Here is an 18,934-nt window from a genome sequence, read left to right on the forward strand (position 1 = left end):
CCCCGCGCTTAGACCCACGCCTTTCCCGCTTGGTTGATCATGTGCACCTCTCACCTTCTCTTAGTCTCGCCCAATCTAATGGGAACGTCTACAGAGCAAGCTTCAAGAGATGCGCCCTTTATAGCTTTCAAACCCATCTATATCCGACGCCACTGTGGTTTAACAAACGGTGCATGCCCTTATTTTCGCTAGAGCATGTACTAACGCGTGTGTGAATATGTATGTAGCATATATACATATATGTATTTATCAAACATGCGTATTTATGTATTCACATATTTACGTATATATATGGCAACATACTTTCGTACAAAGCTGCCGATGGTAATTCGGAACAAGTTTTTTTTTTTAATTCAGATTTAAATTATTATTATTTTAATTAATATTACTAAACATAGCAATGAAATCATTAGAAATGAAATGTACTTATGCTACATGCCCTGGGACCCAATGTAGATGCATGCTTTTCCACGTCCCGATTCTTTCCAGGCGTTGCTTATACTCTAACACAGTTTTAGATGCTGTGCTATGCGAGATCATTGCCGTAATATAAAAGCTAACACGGCTGCAGGGCAAGCTGTTCTCTTCCAGTGTTTTTACTGCTTTGGTTACGGCTAACACTTCCTCTTGGAAAACGCTACAGTGATCTGGCGGTGTACACATGTATCACCTCGTTTTTCAGCACCCTTGCGCCAACCATCCACCTCTATGGTGGCTCTAAGAGCCCCCTCGAAGTGCAGATAGGGAATCAGGTAGTATGTTCGCCCTGTAGTTGACGACGCTATACTACTATGGCCGTATGATCTGCGCTTAAACTGTCTCGAGGTACTGAGCCTTAATGCTGTTGTTAACGATATGTTCTTTCGGGATTATTTAGGGTTTCTTTTTTTGGTACAACTTCAAGATCATTTCGAGACTATTTCAAAGCCAATTCCGGAGAGATACAGGATCATTTCAGGATTACTTCGGGATTACTTTCAGATTTATTTCGACTTTGGCGTTATTTTAGGTAACATTGTGTTAAAACTTCTAGTTTATTTGGAGACTATCTCGAAACATTTTTTGGCCTGTTACGGGATCACTTCGAGGATATTTTCGAAATCAATTCGAGATTATTTCGGAGTTAGTTCGGAACAATGTCAGGATCACTTCGGGATGCAAGTGTCAGAATAAAATGTTAGTTATATTATAAGCACCAATATTTCTTAGTAATCAAAGCTTGAACATTTCAGAGTTCTACACGCATGGCCGAAGGAAACCTTGTGGCAAGTGCGGTATAGTATAGAAGGTTTCAGGTGATCATAGCAAATCGTTCCCGAGATTGTCGAGCTAGTACCTTTATGGGACTTGTTACCGTAACATACCGGATGGGCATCCGGCAAAGGACCATCAATATCGATAATACTCCCCAAGGCCTTCGGGGATTGTCCTTTTCGCTAAACAACAACAAAAACCTTACAACGTTCTAACGATAATTTTGAATCCAAGAGCCCGTAATGTTTGGTTTTCGGGAACTACATGTGTCTCTGTTGGCTTCGATACCAGCTAAGTAGAATCATATTTCTTAGGTCTATCGGTCTATCTTCTATAGTTCAGTATAATACATTATTATTGATTTCATTAGCAAAGGCTAAAGCGTCCTCGATAAGCCTGATTGATATGTGCAATGAATTGCTTTCAGTTCTTTGAAGATATCTCATCTTCTTCAAACGTTGACTAGCTTTGGTTGTTGGTATATTTATATGTACTCACTCTTAGTTGTGCTATTTTGTTGTCAATAGAGTACCCAGTAACATCCGGCGATTGACATTATCAGACTTTTCGCCTAATTAGAATTAAAAACTGATAAGGCAGTCAACGGCCTCGCCTATGGTATGTTGCACAATTCATTCGAAGGACATACATATACACATGAATATAATGGTTAATGATAATTATAGAAAAATAATAATAACAATAAGTTGGAAGTCTCATGCAATAAGAAAAAAATAATAGCTTGGAGCTCGAGATATCGTGCATAAGACCCAAACTACAAAGCTGGAAAAGCAATATTATGACGATTTTAATGACACACTTCCACCGCTTCCATCATCAGCTTACTTGCTGTTGTTCCTCCGATGTTTGCCATCAGGCTGCTTAGTAACAATACCTCTTTAAGATGCCTTCGCAGTCGAATGTTGAATAAGCGCCCAATATAACTTTACTCCTAAATATTTGAATACCTTCTTTGATGTTATATTTCCGAAGAAGATTTCAAAGCTAACTTCTGACGGTATATGCTTTTTCTTAGGAGTATCAACTTTATTTTTCCTGCTGCCAATTAGAGTTCGCTCAAGTCCAGCCACTTTTTTGTGCGTATCATTGTCAGATTGAGCTTTATGCGTACTTCTTTTGTGTTTCGGGCTGTAATGACTGCGATAATGTCGTCTCCTGTAGTATTCAACTAAGAATGAATAATCAGGCATTTCAAGATTGAAAATTTCATCTTAACTGGCGTTCCAGAGGTCAGAACCAAGAACTGATCCCTTTGCTTCTCCGCATGTGACTTTCATAGTACGTGAACCCTCTGTAATTTGTTAGATAAGAATGCGATCACTGAGGTAGCTTCTGATGACGCGTTATAGATAGCATTGTATTTGGAATCGCTGCTCTAAGGCGGCATGTCTGCTCATCTCGCGCTGTTGAAAGCATTTGTATACGTCTAAGGTTACAAGGAGAACAATTCGCTTGGATTTAGCATAACCATGCTGTGCTACTTCTACGATTCTAAGGCTTTATTCAATTGCGTCTGCTGTACGTAGTTTAAACAGCCTTCCACGAAGTTACCACTTGCCCTTACCATGCATGCATTACTAGTAATCGGCAAGAACTTTCTTCTTTCGGCGAGTTGTAACTCTGCTGAAGGAAATTATCAAAACATACCATAACACTTCATGAATAGTTTGCAATTTAGGCTGAAATTGCTAGCCATGTGCTCAATTGTTTCTCCTGTTGTTGTTGTTGTTGTAGCGATAAGCACACACGCCGAAGGTTTTGAGGAGTGTTGTCGAAGTTGATGGTCCTTCGCCGGATGCAGATCCGATACGTTCCGGTAACAAGCACCATTAGGGTACTAGCCCGACCATCTCGAGAACTATTATGACCACATGAAACCTTCTAGGCCATGCCGCCCTCCCACCCCCTAGTTGCATGTTTAGCTTGGGGGCCACCAGAGCCTCGGCTGCTAAAGGAGCAGGATTCACCACGCGTAGGTGAGTTTGATAATAGGGTTGGAGATGCTATAACCTCATGAAAGTGTTGCGCTACGCAACCCCTTCAATGAATGCTGCCTCGTGTATATTCCAAGCCCCCTAACCCGCTGGGTATATCTCCTATAACCCGATAGTGTATTACAGAGACTTTTCCATTTGCCACTGATGGTATCTCTAAAAGACTGCTAACTTTAATATCTCCTTACAATTTAATGAGATATGCTCTAATTCAAGCGAAAGGTATTTCACTTCGTATTTTAACAACAATATTTTTAAGTGGGGCTGCTACCTAGACTGGCCGCTTACCATCTTATTTTGTTGTTCATGGGAACAACCACTAGTATCTCGAAAACGACTTGACCCACTTGAATGAAAGTTCGTTTGGTGGATAACAGACCGATTACTCTTCGTCAACCAACCTTTGGCAATTCGCTAACAGATGATAACACACAGGCCGGTCTTGGTTTCGGACATTTTCGGATTTGACATCAAATCCTTTCATTCCTTTTGCTCCTTTTCCTTTCCTTTCTTTTCTTTTTATTTGCTTTCTTTTCCTTTCCCAACCTTCTCCTTTCACCTTTCCCTTTCTTTCCTTATCTTTCATTTCTATACACCCTTACGCTAACATTTCTCCATATCGCGAGCAAAGATGTTTACACATCAAAGACATACATATTTATTTATACAGTTGTTGTTTTGTTGTTGTCGTAACAGTGCTTCACCCTATCCAATAGGTGCAATCAGTCACAAATTATCATAAATATCTTCTAAAGGTGTCTCAGGAAATATGCAGTTTCAACAGGTTTGGACCAAAGAGATGTGGGTGTTAGAGACGTTCGTTCGGCAATTGAAAAGATTGTTGGTGTCCTGTGGCAGCACGGTACAAGCGGGACGTGGCAATTGAGTATATCGGGGTTGATTCTCGATAGTTAAGAGTTTGACCTGTTAAAAGTTGAGCTAGAATGAGGCGCGTCTTCCTGGGGAAGTTGCTTTCCTCAACTGCGAGTTTGGGGTGTTTGTCTTTGAGAACAGAGTTCACCGATCTTTTGTTGGACTAGTAATTATGGAGATGACTATTTAGGTTCCTGGTAGGCAGAGCCTCTTCGATGTAGTCCTTTGTAACTCTGCTTCCATCTCTAAAACGGCTGAGCCCATTTAAACGTAATTGTGTTGATAAGTTTAGGTCCACCAATTCTCTCTTTACGTGAGCAATTTGGAGGCGCCGGAGCCTCGCATACTAAATAAACAGGATTAACCACGGGTAGGTGAGTTTGACAATTGGATTGAATAAGCTATGAATCCCGTGTATATAATAGATAACATTCTGCATTGTTAGCTTCCCTACTTGGTTGTGTTTATAGTATTGCCGCCAATAAGGAATTTGAAAAAAAAAAATCGGATGAAATATGCCAATGATATGGATATTGTGGCGAATATTAGCATCACTATGCTGTTAGTAAATAATCACAACAACAAAAACAGCAAGCAGCCACACTTATGTGCATATACACATTAAAGCAAGCAGCCACAGTTATGTACAAGGCAACGAAGAATATTCCATACACATAACCAGCAGCTCGAAGCAGAGAGATTATGTCACATACATATATGTAGCCGGCAGCTAAGAGCAAAAAATGTTACTCACACAACATACGCATATGGCTAAGAAAACCATAAATTACATTTATATAGCTAAATAACCAAGGCATGTTCGTTAAACGTCTACACCTTTGGAGAAATGGGCGAACGAGGTAACCGAGAATATAAAAGCAACGCAAGCCGAGGAATCAGTAACGAGTTTGATTTAAACACGCGGCCGCCGTGGTGTGATGATAGCATGCTCCGCCATCCACAGCGAAGACCGGGAAAAGCAATATCAAAATTTTAGAAACAAGTTTTTTCAATTAGAAGAAAATTTTTCTAAGCGGGGTCGTCCTCGGCAGTGTTTGGCAAGCACTCCGAGTGTATTTCTGCCATGAAAAGATCTCAGTGAAAAGTCATCTGCCTTGCAGATACCGTTCGGAGTCGGCATAGAACAAGTAGATCCTGTCCGGCCAATTTGTAGGAAAAATTAAAAGGAGCACGACGCATATTGGAAGAGAAGCGCGGCCTAAAATCTCTTAGGAGGTTATCGCGCCTCTCATTGATTTATTTATTTTTTATTTGTTAATTATATTTGTAATTGTGAAGTACTACTCCCAAAATAGTCTAAATAAAGGCCACTCTGCAATACTGAATATTGGAGTTATTTATTCGACAGTTCAGCGATTCGAACGTTAGCAGAATGTGTATAATTATGAGGAATTTCCCAAATTCCCAGAGTTAATTAATAAATTGTTTTTCAAAAATATACGAGCTTAACCCAAGTGGGCCTAAGGAAAGTTAGTTTATATTTATAGATTTCTACATCGAAAAGTTTTAAAGTTTTTGAGGTAAAATTTAGTCACGAGACGCTAAGCTCTCTATGCAATGGACATGAGAAAATGCGATGTGGACCACTCTAACGTTAATATTTACGACCTAGTTTGGCATCTTAACAGTTTTTTTAACGGCCTATTGTATATAAACATAAACATACAAACATTAATGATTGAGATCGTCACATGCCGACTCAATGTAACGCAACAGAAAAAAGTATAGTACAAATTACCAAAAACAGAAACGAAAATACCGCAAAAGTTCCACATGCGACTTTTGGATTAAACTCGGCAATGTTAAAAGTTCCCAAAACCAGTAAAGCAATAGCAAATGTTGAGATACACATACATAAGTATACATTCACTTAAGTTAAAACAAATTAAAGGGTGCTCTTTTTTGGGCTATTTCAAAAAGCAATAGGCTTGAGTCACGTTAGAAATTAAGCTGAGAACTAACGTGCTTCTCAAGTCTCAAGCGTTATTTCTCAGCAATTGTTCAAATTGAAATCATAGAATTCTCATTGTTGTAGCGTTTAAAGACACCCCTCTAGGTTTTGAGGAGTGTTATCGACGTTGATGGTCCTTTGCCGGATATTTATCCGTTAGGCTTCGGTAACAAGCGTCATTAAGGTATAAGCCAGACCATGTGGGGAACGATTGATTATGATCACATTGAACCGCCACTAGTTTCATGACGAACTTGGGGTCGCCACAGCCTCGGATGCTAAAGAAACAGGATTGTTCACGGGTAGGTGAGATTGACATTTAGGTTGGAGGAGCCAACGCTACACAACCCCTTAAATAAATTTGGTACTTTAGTCACCTCTTACAACTGGCATACCTAAGTTCCCTAACCCGTTGGAGGCATGAGAGAAAAGAAACTTTTTCGCAAATTCGATTCTTTAATTGAACTCAAATGTAGCATTTTTTTAATGAATATGAATGTTGGATAACAGCTTGAAAGCTATAAATTTCCATAGGGTCTTGAAACCTAAAAATTTAGTAAAAGTTGGAGAAAGTTTTTTTGTTTTTCTTTTGATTATTGCAAGTTGGTTTTTTTCGTTTGCCTCACAAATTGCATGATTGTGAAGTGGTATGAAATGGTTCTCGAATTTAGTGCTCGTTAATGTAAAGAGCTCACTTTTTGATTTGCTGGCGAAAGGGCTTCCTGGAGATGGTAACGATAAAGCGCTTGAGCAGGCAAAGGTGAGCGTAACCCTTCAGGAATATATCGTTGACATCTTCATCAGCTTGGGTGAGATAAACAAGAGGCAACAAAGGTCGTCTTATAGCTTAAGGAGGAATGTAGGCTCATGATGGACGTTCATCGGTTACTGCCTTTTGGTCTTTTAAGGAATAACGCTCATCGCATTTAGATGCAAGCTTTAAGGTGTGGCTAAGAGACTGAAAAAGCTGTTAAGTGTAATGCAAAGCCACATAGTTTCTCAAAGCCAATTGTCAACCTCACAAACTCGAAGCGAAACATGGATATTATTAAAAACATATTTAGCAGGCGGAGCAAGGTCGTTCCCAAATTTCTCAATGAAGTGGGGGTGCGTCGGGTTTCAACCTTAATGGTACTATTTACCGGAACGTAGCGGATCTATATCGGTCAAAGGACCATAAGCACTAAAACACTTCCCAGAACAACAGTGACAAAATTTTCCGATCTAATAGCAGCAAATGGTGTGGGCTCTAGAAAGCTTCTAGTATATGCCAAGCGAATGTCTATGTGGAGTCATTACGAACCTGCCAATTCAATCTAACCTAATCTAAACCATTTTTTTTAGAATTAAGCATGTAGTTTGTTATGACATGTCATGACTTACTGCTTGTATGTGTTTTTATTGTTACATTTTAACATGCGTTTGCTCTTATTGATAGCCCCTTTTAAAATTGCCACAGTTCGGGCGCTATTAAGATGGGAGCAACAGAGTGTCAACTTGAAGCACTTGAACACACACAAAGCATTAATTAATTAATTAAATGTTACATTATTTACATAAATTTATGTATACTTACATATACATATATCACTTGCGTGATAGTGGTTAAAAATATAAATAAATACTTGGGGCGAATTACCTACGTGAAGATTTAGGTCGAGTTTTTCTTTCAATTTGCGTCGTGCTCCTTTTAATATTCATTACAAATTGGCGGAGCGAGAGTTAAAAGTTGTATGCCGACTTCGCACAGCATCTACAAGGCACATGAATTTTCACTCAGAAGCTCTTTCTTGACCCAAATGCACTCGGAGGACCGACCCCGCATAGAAAATTTTGTTTCCAATTGAAAAAATGTGTTCCAAAATTTATGATGCTACTTTGCCCTCGACTTGAACACAGAACCTTGTTGTTGTTGCGTTAACAGTGCTTCGCCCCATTCAATGGGCACGACCACTCACAAATTGTCATCAAAGTCATTTAGCGGGGGTCGAACGAAACTGCCAGTTTCAACAGAAGCGGAGCATAGGGAGATTGGTGTTAGTGGTGTAGGTTTCTCATTGCAATTAAAAAAGATGGTTCGTGTCATGTGGGACACATCGCATGCAGGACCAGCATTACGTATGTCGAGGTTGATTCTGGACAGACAAGTTAGAGTTTAACTTGTTACAGTATCCAGAACGAAGTAGGGCCAAGGTTACTCGTGGTAGTGTGATTTCTTCTTCTGCAAGAGTAGGATATTGTATATATAGATAACAGGGTTCACCGGGCGTTTCCTGGCAAACGACCCAATACCTTCGGTGTGGTAAGCGGAGCACGCTACCACAACAGCACTGCGGTTGTTACGTTCTGTTAGTTGTTACTGGAAAAGATATACAATTTTAGAAAGCATACTTACATATCGATGGCCTAGCGGTATAGCGTTTCTTTTAGATATCAGCTGCTATAATATCACTATAGCTTTAAATTTTTGTTGTGTTTTATATTTCTGAAAGTAAAATAATATATCGAAAAAGTTATTATAAATAATTAATAAAAAGTGTTACATTGAGCTCATGAAATATTACAAATAAGCGAACTTTTGTTAGTCCTCTCTTAGGTAGGGATGAAATCGATACTTTTGCATTGTATACTGAACGAAAAAAGGAGTTGTTTCGAAACACGATTTATAGAAAAACTAATTACCAGACATTTCTTTCGTGGGAAAAGAGCGTTTCGGCCGCATCACGTAATTTGCTTTTACTTAGCCTCATCACTTGGAATTGTTTCAGAAATCTTGCGAATATACTCTGAAACAGATTTTATCAACATTCTTGTTTTTTGTTTGAGAACCAAACGGAATAACCCAAATCAGGTACCACGACTTATGTTATAAAATAGGTCCGTCCGATTGGCAATAACTAAAAATTTTCTAGAACCTAACTTAATTCCGGCCTCGAGATCTGGCAACTCTGCCGCCCCTAATAACTGGAGCCTTTACCTGGCGAGCGCAGGACACGAACACAGAACGTGCTCAACCGTTTCTTTCTACAGCTCGCCCTTCCTACTTTTTAAGTCTAATGGGATAGGATCTGCACATGACCTTAGACATTTTTGCTCGCTTCTGCCTACGACGTTCCCTTTTTCTCCTCAAGGAATCAGGACGTCTTCTGTCGACATATATAGTGCAACACCCTCCTTTGCTAACTCGTCAGCCTTTTCGTTACCTTCGATCCCCTTATGACCGGAAAACCAGTACAGATGTAGGGTACGGCCTGAGCGAAGTCTTTCCAATGCTTGTTTGCTTTTCAAGAGCCTTCTTGATGAGGTACTATCTGAGATTATTGCCTTGATCGCCGCCTGACTATCAATTTATATATTGACGCGACTGAAACTAAAGTACGCTACCTCGAGAGCTCCTGGTGCTTTCCTCACGGCTACAATTTCTCTTTGAAAGACACTGCAGTTATCTGGCAGCCTGCAGGATCTCCTTATTTTTGGATCGACGCAGTGAACAGCATACGTGACCCCTTCCATTAATTTGGAATGATCCGTTTACACATGTTTCTGCCATTTCCGCGCCTTGCACCACCCCTCCGGCTGTTTGTGGCCCAAGGCCTCTTTTGCAGAATGGCATGCAATGCTGCTGACGGGGTAGTTTTTAGGGCTCCCGTTATGCTAGTCATTGATACTCTGCATACCGCCTCAAGTTTTTTGATATACGTACTTGGTTGTGCGGCTGATTGCCGTAAATACTCAATGAGAGAATTTGGTTTCTTGCATGCATGGTGCCGTGGAGGCTTTCTTCGCTCTCTCTTCCACATGGAGTTTCCACGACAACTTGATATCTAGTATATCTCTTAGATTCTTTTCACATTAATTATTTATCTCATCATACGCTAAATCGAATTGCATATAGATATACGTATGCTTTGGCAGATGCAGATTCAGCTGGGATATCACGAATCGCTTCCACTTTATGTATGAAGATGGCTTTTATAACTCCTCCAGCTCTGATGACTATAGGCTAATCTAACAGAAACTATTGGGATTATTTGAGCAGTGTCTTGGTTTTACTTTAATACGAGCCTGACCCGTGCGCATCTTGCGCAACCAATATAAAAGTATCTTATCAAATATCAACAGAAATGAGCTGTTCTATTAACTTACTGCTTACGCTGCCATCTAGCGTATAATAACAACTGCCGGCAATCAATTAAAATTTACAGCTTGCGCTTACATCTAGCGTACAATGAAGCTTGCGCTGTCATCTAGCGTACAATAGCAACTGCCGGTTATGCAGTGCAAATATTCACAATAGTGCCATAGTACAAATAGATTACTTTGTGTGCTCACAATTGCTTATTTTTAACAAATTATTTTAATAAAATATAGCCAAACAAAAGCACAATGACCAAAATTGCCCAAAGCTCGCTAATAGCCCGAATCTCCAGCTTTACAACCAAAACTTTATTTATAGATTTGGATTCCAAATAAGAGCGAAAAATGAACCCGTATATAAAAACAGCAATTAGATATAATATATATGATTATTACACCCGGATAAAATAAACCAACACTTTAAATAATTTATATAAACAACTTTCGTACTAAAAATAATTTCGTAAACAAAATAAACAACATAACCGCGTTCTATAAATGTTTACACACAAAAAATTAAATATTTGAGGTTATATGTATGAATGTAGTCATGTAGATCTAACTAGCGTCAGCTCAAATAAATTTTTGTTTATAAAAGGCGCACAACGGACGGCTGCTCCATTTTATAACACTGCGTTACAAAAACGAGCTTTAGTTCTGTCCTATGAACCAACTATACTTTTTCGGAAAGGGGATAAAAAATAAAAATACACATGTATCGGCGATTTTCATGCACACGTCAGATTTTTTTTTTTTTATGTGTAAAGTATATAGCTAGTAGTGTCAAAGTCTGTCGACTTTGGATCGATTTTTAACCCTTTTCCGTGATCCAATCGAGCAGGCAGGCTCGTGGAAATGTCTGTTTCACGTCAAATTAAAAAAAAATGATTTTTATCAATTCTCATATTTTCCTGAACTTAAAACTTCAAGGAACTCCAAATTTTTAAACTACTAAAGCCTTCCGAAAAAAATTGTTTTTCGACCCATCCTACTCCCTATATTTGTAGTTGATCAATAGTAACTTTCTAACACTAAACTCTTTATGACTTTTACAACACTTCCAACTGGTATGACAGATGAAACAATGAATTTCACAATCAATATTGCATCATTTAAAATCGTTTAATTTATTTTTTGATACAACACACTCTGTGCCGTTTGTGTGTTTGTTCCGATCAGCTAACAGTTGCGCTACTAGGAGACGTATACTTTGACAATTGTTTTAAGTTCTGTTGTGCGAAAACGTATTTCTATATAATTCATTTGAGAAAAAATGCAGTGCCCGACTCGAAATAACTTTTGTTACGTTTGTGGCTTATTCGCACCAAGTAAAAATTTTAAAATTATTACGAAAGCAGTGGTTAATTCGTTTCAGAAAATATTCAAGACTGCTTATGTTCCTTACTTGTAGTATACTCCGGAAGTCGTGTGCGACTATTGCTATAGAAAAATGCAAGTTTACTGATGGAAGGTCAACAATAAAGTACGCTGTACCAACAATTGTACCACGTACGGAGCACTGCAATGAATTTTGCTACTTTTGCGTAACTTTTACTTAAACTAAAGGGTACCAATACTTTCGCCGCAACAAAATTCGCTACGATAATGTTGAAACGGTTATTCCAGCGGTTCTATACTCACCACAAGAACGTATAGCGGTTCCAATGGAGATTTTTGATGATATTCCCGAATTAAGCGATGGAGAACCAACAGCAGTACCAACAATACTATCAACATTTCTTGCATCGAATGCGAGATGCGAGAATCCAGAAGTATCGTAATTTGTACCAACACCCAGTGAACTTGGGACTGCAGTGCCGCATTTAGTAACGCAAGCCGACCTTGTACGAGACGGAAATTTGTCAAAGGGAACAGCGCAACTCTTTGCATCACGCTTTAAGTAGTGGAATATAGTGACGTCTGATTTTAAAATAACAGCCACTCGTGATCGACGTAGCACTATTCCAATGACGAATTTTTTAAATTGCACGAAGATCGGAAAAAAAACCTGGCTTATTGTTATGATATTGATTCGATGTTTGCAAAAATGGGTACCCTCATATTTCATAGGAGTGGCGACTTTTCATCGATGCATCTGTAAACAGCCCTAAATTCGTGCTGCTCCATATCGGTAACAAACATCCAGCTGTCCCGATCGCGTATGCCACAAACCTTAAAGAAACATACGAAGGCATAGAATTAATATTACAGCTGATAAAGTACCAAGAGCATAATTGGAAAATATGCTGCGATCTGAAAGTGGTCGGATTACTCGTGGGTGTTAAGGGTGGATTTCCAACCCGCCAGTGCTTTTTGTGTACATGGGAAGTTCGCGAAAGAGATCAGCACTACACTGAATTTAAGTGGAAGCCGCGAACATGCTACAAAGTAGGCGTAGAAAATATAGAAAATCTACCATTGGTGCAGCCATCTCAAATCATTTTGCCACCACTACACATTAAGCTCGATGTTGTATCAAATTTTGTTAAAAAACTGGATCGTGAGGGTGGGGCGATTGCGAAATTGAGCGGCGCAAAGATTCATGTAGGTATTTTTTTAAGAAGGCATTCAGTAACTTTATTTTTTTTTTTAAAGATGTGTATGATTTAAGGTGTTTTCAATGGTCCGCAGATAAAAAAAAATAGCTGCAACTTATGAATTTACATCAAAATTTAATGCTATCGAACAACGTGCATGGAAAGGCACAGTTCCCGTTATTGAGCAGCTTCTTGGCAACAAACGCGCTGCCAATTATAACAAGTAAGGAAGGCTAAGTTCGGGTGTAACCGAACATTACATACTCAGTTGAGAGCTATGGTGACAACATAAGGGAAACTAACCATGTAGGAAAATGAACCGAGGGAAACCCTGGAATGTGTTTGTAGGACATGTGTAGCAAATGAAAGGCATTAAAGAGTATTTTATGAGGGAGTGGACCATAGTTCTATAGGTGGACGCCATTTAGGGATATCGCCATAAAGGTGGATCAGGGTTGACTCTTGAATTTGTTTGCACGATATGGGTATCAAATGAAAGGTGTTTATTGAGTATTTTAAAAGGGAGTAATCCTTAGTTCCATAGGTATCGCCATAAAGGTGGACCAGGGGTGACCCTAGAATGCGTTTGTATAATATGGGTATCAAACGAAATGTGTTAATGAGTATTTTAAAAGGGGGACGCCTTTTCGTGGTATCGCAATAAAGGTGGACCAGGGGTGACTCTAGACTTTGTTTGTACGATATGGGCATCAAATGAAAGGTGTTAATGAGTATTTTAAAAGGGCGTGGGGCTTAGTTCTATAGGTTGACGCCTTTTCGAGATATCGCCATAAAGGTGGACCAGGGGTGACTCTAGAATGCGTTTGTATAATATGGGTATCAAACGAAATGTGTTAATGAGTATTTTAAAAGGGGGACGCCTTTTCGTGGTATCGCAATAAAGGTGGACCAGGGGTGACTCTAGACTTTGTTTGTACGATATGGGCATCAAATGAAAGGTGTTAATGAGTATTTTAAAAGGGCGTGGGGCTTAGTTCTATAGGTGGACGCCTTTTCGAGATATCGCCATAAAGGTGGACCAGGGGTGACTCTAGAATGTGTTTGTACGATATTGGTATCAAATTAAAGGTATTAATTATAGTCTTAAAAGGGAGTGGCGGTAGTTGTATATGTGAAGGCGTTTTCCAGATACCGACCAAAATGTGGACCAGGGTGACCCAGAACATTATCTGTTGGATACCGCTAATTTATTTATATATGTAATACCTGCCAAGATTCCAAGGGCTTTTTATTTCACACTGCAGAACTTTTTCATTTTCTTCTACTTAATATGGTAGGTGTCACAACCATTTTACAAAGTTTTTTCTAAAGTTATATTTCGCGTCAATAAACCAATCCAATTACCACGTTTCATCCCTTTTTTCGTATTTGGTATAGAATTATGGCATTTTTTCATTTTTCGTAATTTTCGATATCGAAAAAGTGGGCGTGGTCATAGTCGTATTTCGTTCATTTTCTATACACAAATAAAGTGAGTTCAGATAAGTACGTGAACTAAGTTTAGTAAAGATATATCGATTTTTGCTCAAGTTATCGTGTTAACGGCCGAGCGGAAGGACAGACGGACGACTGTGGCGTGGCTTCAACCGAGTTCGCCCATTTTCACAGAAAACAGTTAGCGTCATAAAATCTATGCCCCTACCAAATTTCAAAAGGATTGGTAAATTTGTGTTCGACTTATGGCATTAAAATTATCCTAGACAAATTAAATGAAAAAGGGCGGAGCCACGCCCATTTTGAAATTTTCTTTTATTTTTGTATTTTGTTGCACCATATCATTACTGGAGTTGAATTTTGACATAATTTACTTGTATGCTGTAAAGATATTAAATTTTTTGTTAAAATTTTACTTTAAAAAATTTTTTTTAAAGTGGGCGTGGTCCTTCTCCGATTTTGCTAATTTTTATTAAGCGTACATATAGTAATCGGAGTAACGTTCCTGCCATATTTCATCATGATATCTTCAACGACTGCCAAATTACAGCTTGCAAAATTTTTAAATTACCTTCTTTTAAAAGTGGGCGGTGCCACGCCCATTGTCCAAAATTTTACTAATTTTCTATTCTGCGTCATAAGTTCAACTCACCTACCAAGTTTCATCGCTTTATCTGTCTTTGGTAATGAATTATCGCACTTTTTCGGTTTTTCGAAATTTTCGATATCGAAAAAGTGGGCGTAGTTATAGTCCGATATCGTTCATTTTAAATAGAGATCTGAGATGAGTGCTCAGGAACCTACATACCAAATTTCATCAAGATACCTCAAAATTTACTCAAGTTATCGTGTTAACGGACGGACGGACGGACATGGCTCAATCAAATTTCGATACTGATGATTTTGATATATGGAAGTCTATATCTATCTCGATTCCTTTATACCTGTACAACCAACCGTTATCCAATCAAACTTAATATATTCTGTGAGCTCTGCTCAACAGAGTATAAAAATAGTTGCAGCTTATGAATTTTCATCAAAATTGAACAACGAATATCGAAACGTGCATGGAAAGGCACAGTTCCCGTTATTGAGTAGCTTCTTGGCAACAAACGCGCTGCCAATTATAACAAGTAAGGAAGGCTAAGTTCGGGTGTAACCGAACATTACATACTCAGTTGAGAGCTTTTGGAGACAAAAAAGGGAAAATCACCATGTAGGAAAGTGAACCTAGGGTAACCCTGGAATGTGTTTGTATGACATGTGTATCAAATGGAAGGTATTAAAGAGTATTTTAACAGGGAGTGGTCCTTAGTTCTATAGGTGGACGCCTCTTCTAGATATCGATTATACCAAGATAAAGCGAGTTCAGATAAGTACGTGAACTAAGTTTAGTAAAGATATATCGATTTTGGTTTAGTTATCGTGTTAATGGCCGAGCCTAAGGACAGACGGTCGACTGTGTATAAAAACTGGGCGTGGCTTAAACCGATTTCGCCCATTTTCACAGAAAACAGTTACCGTCATAGAATCTGTGCCCCTACCACATTTCAGAAGGATTTGTGAATTTTTGTTCGACTTATGGCATTAAAAGTATTCTAGACAAATTAAATGAAAAAGGGTGGAGCCACGCCCATTTTGAAATTTTCTTTTATATTTTTGTTTTGTTGAACCATATCATTACTGGAGTTGAATGTTGGCATAATTTACTTATATACTTTAAAAATATTCAATTTTTTAAAAATTTACTTTTAAAAAAAAAATTTTTAAAAGTGGGCGCGTTCGTAATCCGATTTTGCTAATTTTTATTTAGTACACATATAGTAATAGGAGTAACGTTCCTGCCAAATTTCATTACGATATCTTCAACGACTGCCAAATTACAGTTTGCAAAACTTTGAAATTACCTTCTTTTAAAAGTGGGCGGTGCCACGCCCATTGTCCAAAATTTTACTAATTTTCTATTCCGCGTCATAAATTCAACCCACCTACCAAGTTTCATCGCTTTATCCATCTTTGGTAATGAATTATCGCACTTTTTCGGTTTTTCGAAATTTTCGATATCGAAAAAGTGGGCGTGGTCATGGTCCGATTTCGTTCATTTTAAATAGCGATCTGAGATGAGTGTCCAGGAACCTACATACCAAATTTCATCAAGATACCTCAAAATTTACTCAAGTTATTTTGTTAACGGACAGACGGACGGACGGACGGACGGACATGGCTCAATAAAATTTTTTTTCGATTCTGATGATTTTGATATATGGAAGTCTATATCTATCTCGATTCCTTTATACCTGTACAACCAACCGTTATCCAATCAAAGTTAATATACTCTGTGAGCTCTGCTCAACGGAGTATAAAAATATTGTTGCAGAAATGATTTCGGCATATGGCAAAATGGGCATATTAATGTCGCTAAAGATCCATTTCCTTCACAATCAATTAGATTTTTCCCCTGATGATTTAGGAGTTTGTAGGGATAAGCATGGCGAAAGGTTCCATCAGGACATTGCGGCTATTGAAAAGCGCTTTGAAGGACAAGACATTACGCATATGCTTGGCGAATACTGTCGGTCTATTTGTCGCGATACTCACACAAATGCTTACAAACGCAAAAATAAAAGGCCTAAGTTTCTTTAAAAGCATTAAAAATTTTAATGTAACAATTTTTAATTTTAATATAATACAATTAATAAAAAAAATTCGGTTTTTTAATGAGCTGAAACCGTTATAAAAAAAACCCGATAACCATTTTAAAAAAATTCAGGAGAATCTGAGAATTGATAAAAATCTATTTTTTTTTTAATTTGACGTGATATAGACATTTCCACGAGTCTGCCTGCAAAAATTCAGCTCGATTGGATCACGGAAAAAGGGTTGACAATCGATCCAGTCTTTCATACAGGCGGACAGACGGACACTACGAGCTTTATACTTTACACATAAAAAAAAAATTGTGACGTGTACATGAAAATCGCCGATACACGTTGATTTTATTTTTTCGCGCCTTTCGGAAAAAGGATATTTGGTTCATAGGACAGTATGTGTGTAACGCGGTGTAATTGGCCGCTTTTTTATTTGTAGGCCAATTTCAATATATTCAGCATTGGAAAATCTCGCAATTGATTTTAAAGTAACTTTTCGAAGACAAAGAGACTTTAGACTTTATAAGAAAGCAACATCCATGGTTCAACTATATACAGGTTGGCTCATCTGTAAAGCAACAAAATATGTCTGTTCAAATTGTCAAAATCTGTGTACTGGTGTTGGTGCGAATGGTATGGAATGGAAACATAAAACTTAGCAGTTTTTGTATGTGTAAGTAAAATGTTGCCAATGTGGTTGGTTTCGTTTTGAGTTTGCCATCTCCTTTTGACAATCCCTTCGACCATGCAATGACATAAATAAAATCAGCTGATGAGATGAGCCAACCTGTACCTAATTGAACCATGGCAACATCAAAGAAGAACATTCGAGATAGGTATTAAGAGAGCATTCTTCTGTGATATGAGAACCTTACGATTCTTGGTAAAGTTGCAGGTGAGAGCAAGAGAATGAGCATCCCAGCAGGAAATTAAAGTTAAACAGACAACGTGCATTTATTAAAAACAGTTTTTTGAAACTTTTTTGGAAAGTATGATTTTTGATTCAGAATTATCATTAAGTTGTAGTGGCTTCGAAGGGCAACCGATATTTTTTACATGTAAATGCACTTGAAACTTGGTTTGCCGAAGTGGCTTGGCACGCAAATAGCGCAAAAATAAAATTATATAATAAAAATGTATATTGCCGAAACCAGAGAGGCCCTTAGTGCTTAAAAAATATGCGTCTGACTTAAAAAAAAAAACATAAATATTCATTCATATTAATTTTTTGACTGTTTTGCTAAATTCCTTTCAACATTCTATAGTAATTTTTTACTTATAAAAAATCTATAAGGGTAAATATCTACCTTAAACATGTTTAATGAGTTAATTACGAGAAGCCTGCCTTAACAATTGCGTTTCCCATCATAATATTTCTTACAGGGAATCTTGACATTTGTGCGACAGCCGTACGCAGTGTTTATTCTTTACTGTCTCGCTAACGACTGAACGATGGAGAGCAAGGATATGTGTGAAGCAAGTCTAGCTCAATTGAGATATGGCGCGCCGACCACTGGTCTAGACCATGGCGGAACCATACAAGGGGCAGCATGGTGACATACCTACAAACATAAATAAAAGTTCCATGTACCTTGTTTTTGTATAAAAATAAAATAAAACAAGTAAGGAAGGTTAAGTTCGGGTGTAACCGAACATTACATACTCAGTTGAGAGCTATGGTGACAACATAAGGGAAAATAACCAAGTAGGAAAATGAACCGAGGGAAACCCTGGAATGTGTTTGTATGACATGCGTATCAAATGAAAGGCATTAAAGAGTATTTTATGAGGGAGTGGGCCATAGTTCTATAGGTGGACGCCATTTAGGCATATCACCATAAAGGTGGATCAGGGTTGACTCTAGAATGCGTTTGTACGATATGGGTATCAAATGAAAGGCGTTAATGAGTATTTTAAAAGGGAGTAATCCTTAGTTCCATAGGTGGAGGCCGTTTCGAGATATCGCCATAAAGGTGGACCAGGGGTGACCCTAGAATTTGTTTGTACAATATGGACATCAAACGAATGGTGTTAATGAGTATT

General features: G+C 38.3%; 1 protein-coding gene across 8 annotated transcripts in view; it reads right to left on the reverse strand.

Annotated features, from left to right (window-relative positions):
* Oatp30B (Organic anion transporting polypeptide 30B) overlaps positions 1 to 18,934 on the reverse strand; it is a 171,069-nt gene that overhangs the window by 109,111 nt on the left and 43,024 nt on the right. For 7 of the 8 annotated variants that reach the window (XM_067765522.1, XM_067765519.1, XM_067765523.1 and 4 more), the window contains one exon: positions 8,510 to 8,599. The gene's annotated coding sequence lies outside the window, so the exon portion shown is untranslated. Of the gene's footprint in view, positions 1 to 8,509; positions 8,600 to 11,892; positions 12,424 to 18,934 lie in introns of all 8 variants that reach the window. The other variant, XM_067765521.1, reaches the window with a different exon arrangement.

The sequence above is a fragment of the Eurosta solidaginis genome, chromosome 2 (assembly GCF_040869045.1).
Source record: "Eurosta solidaginis isolate ZX-2024a chromosome 2, ASM4086904v1, whole genome shotgun sequence".
Taxonomy (NCBI): domain Eukaryota; kingdom Metazoa; phylum Arthropoda; class Insecta; order Diptera; family Tephritidae; genus Eurosta; species Eurosta solidaginis.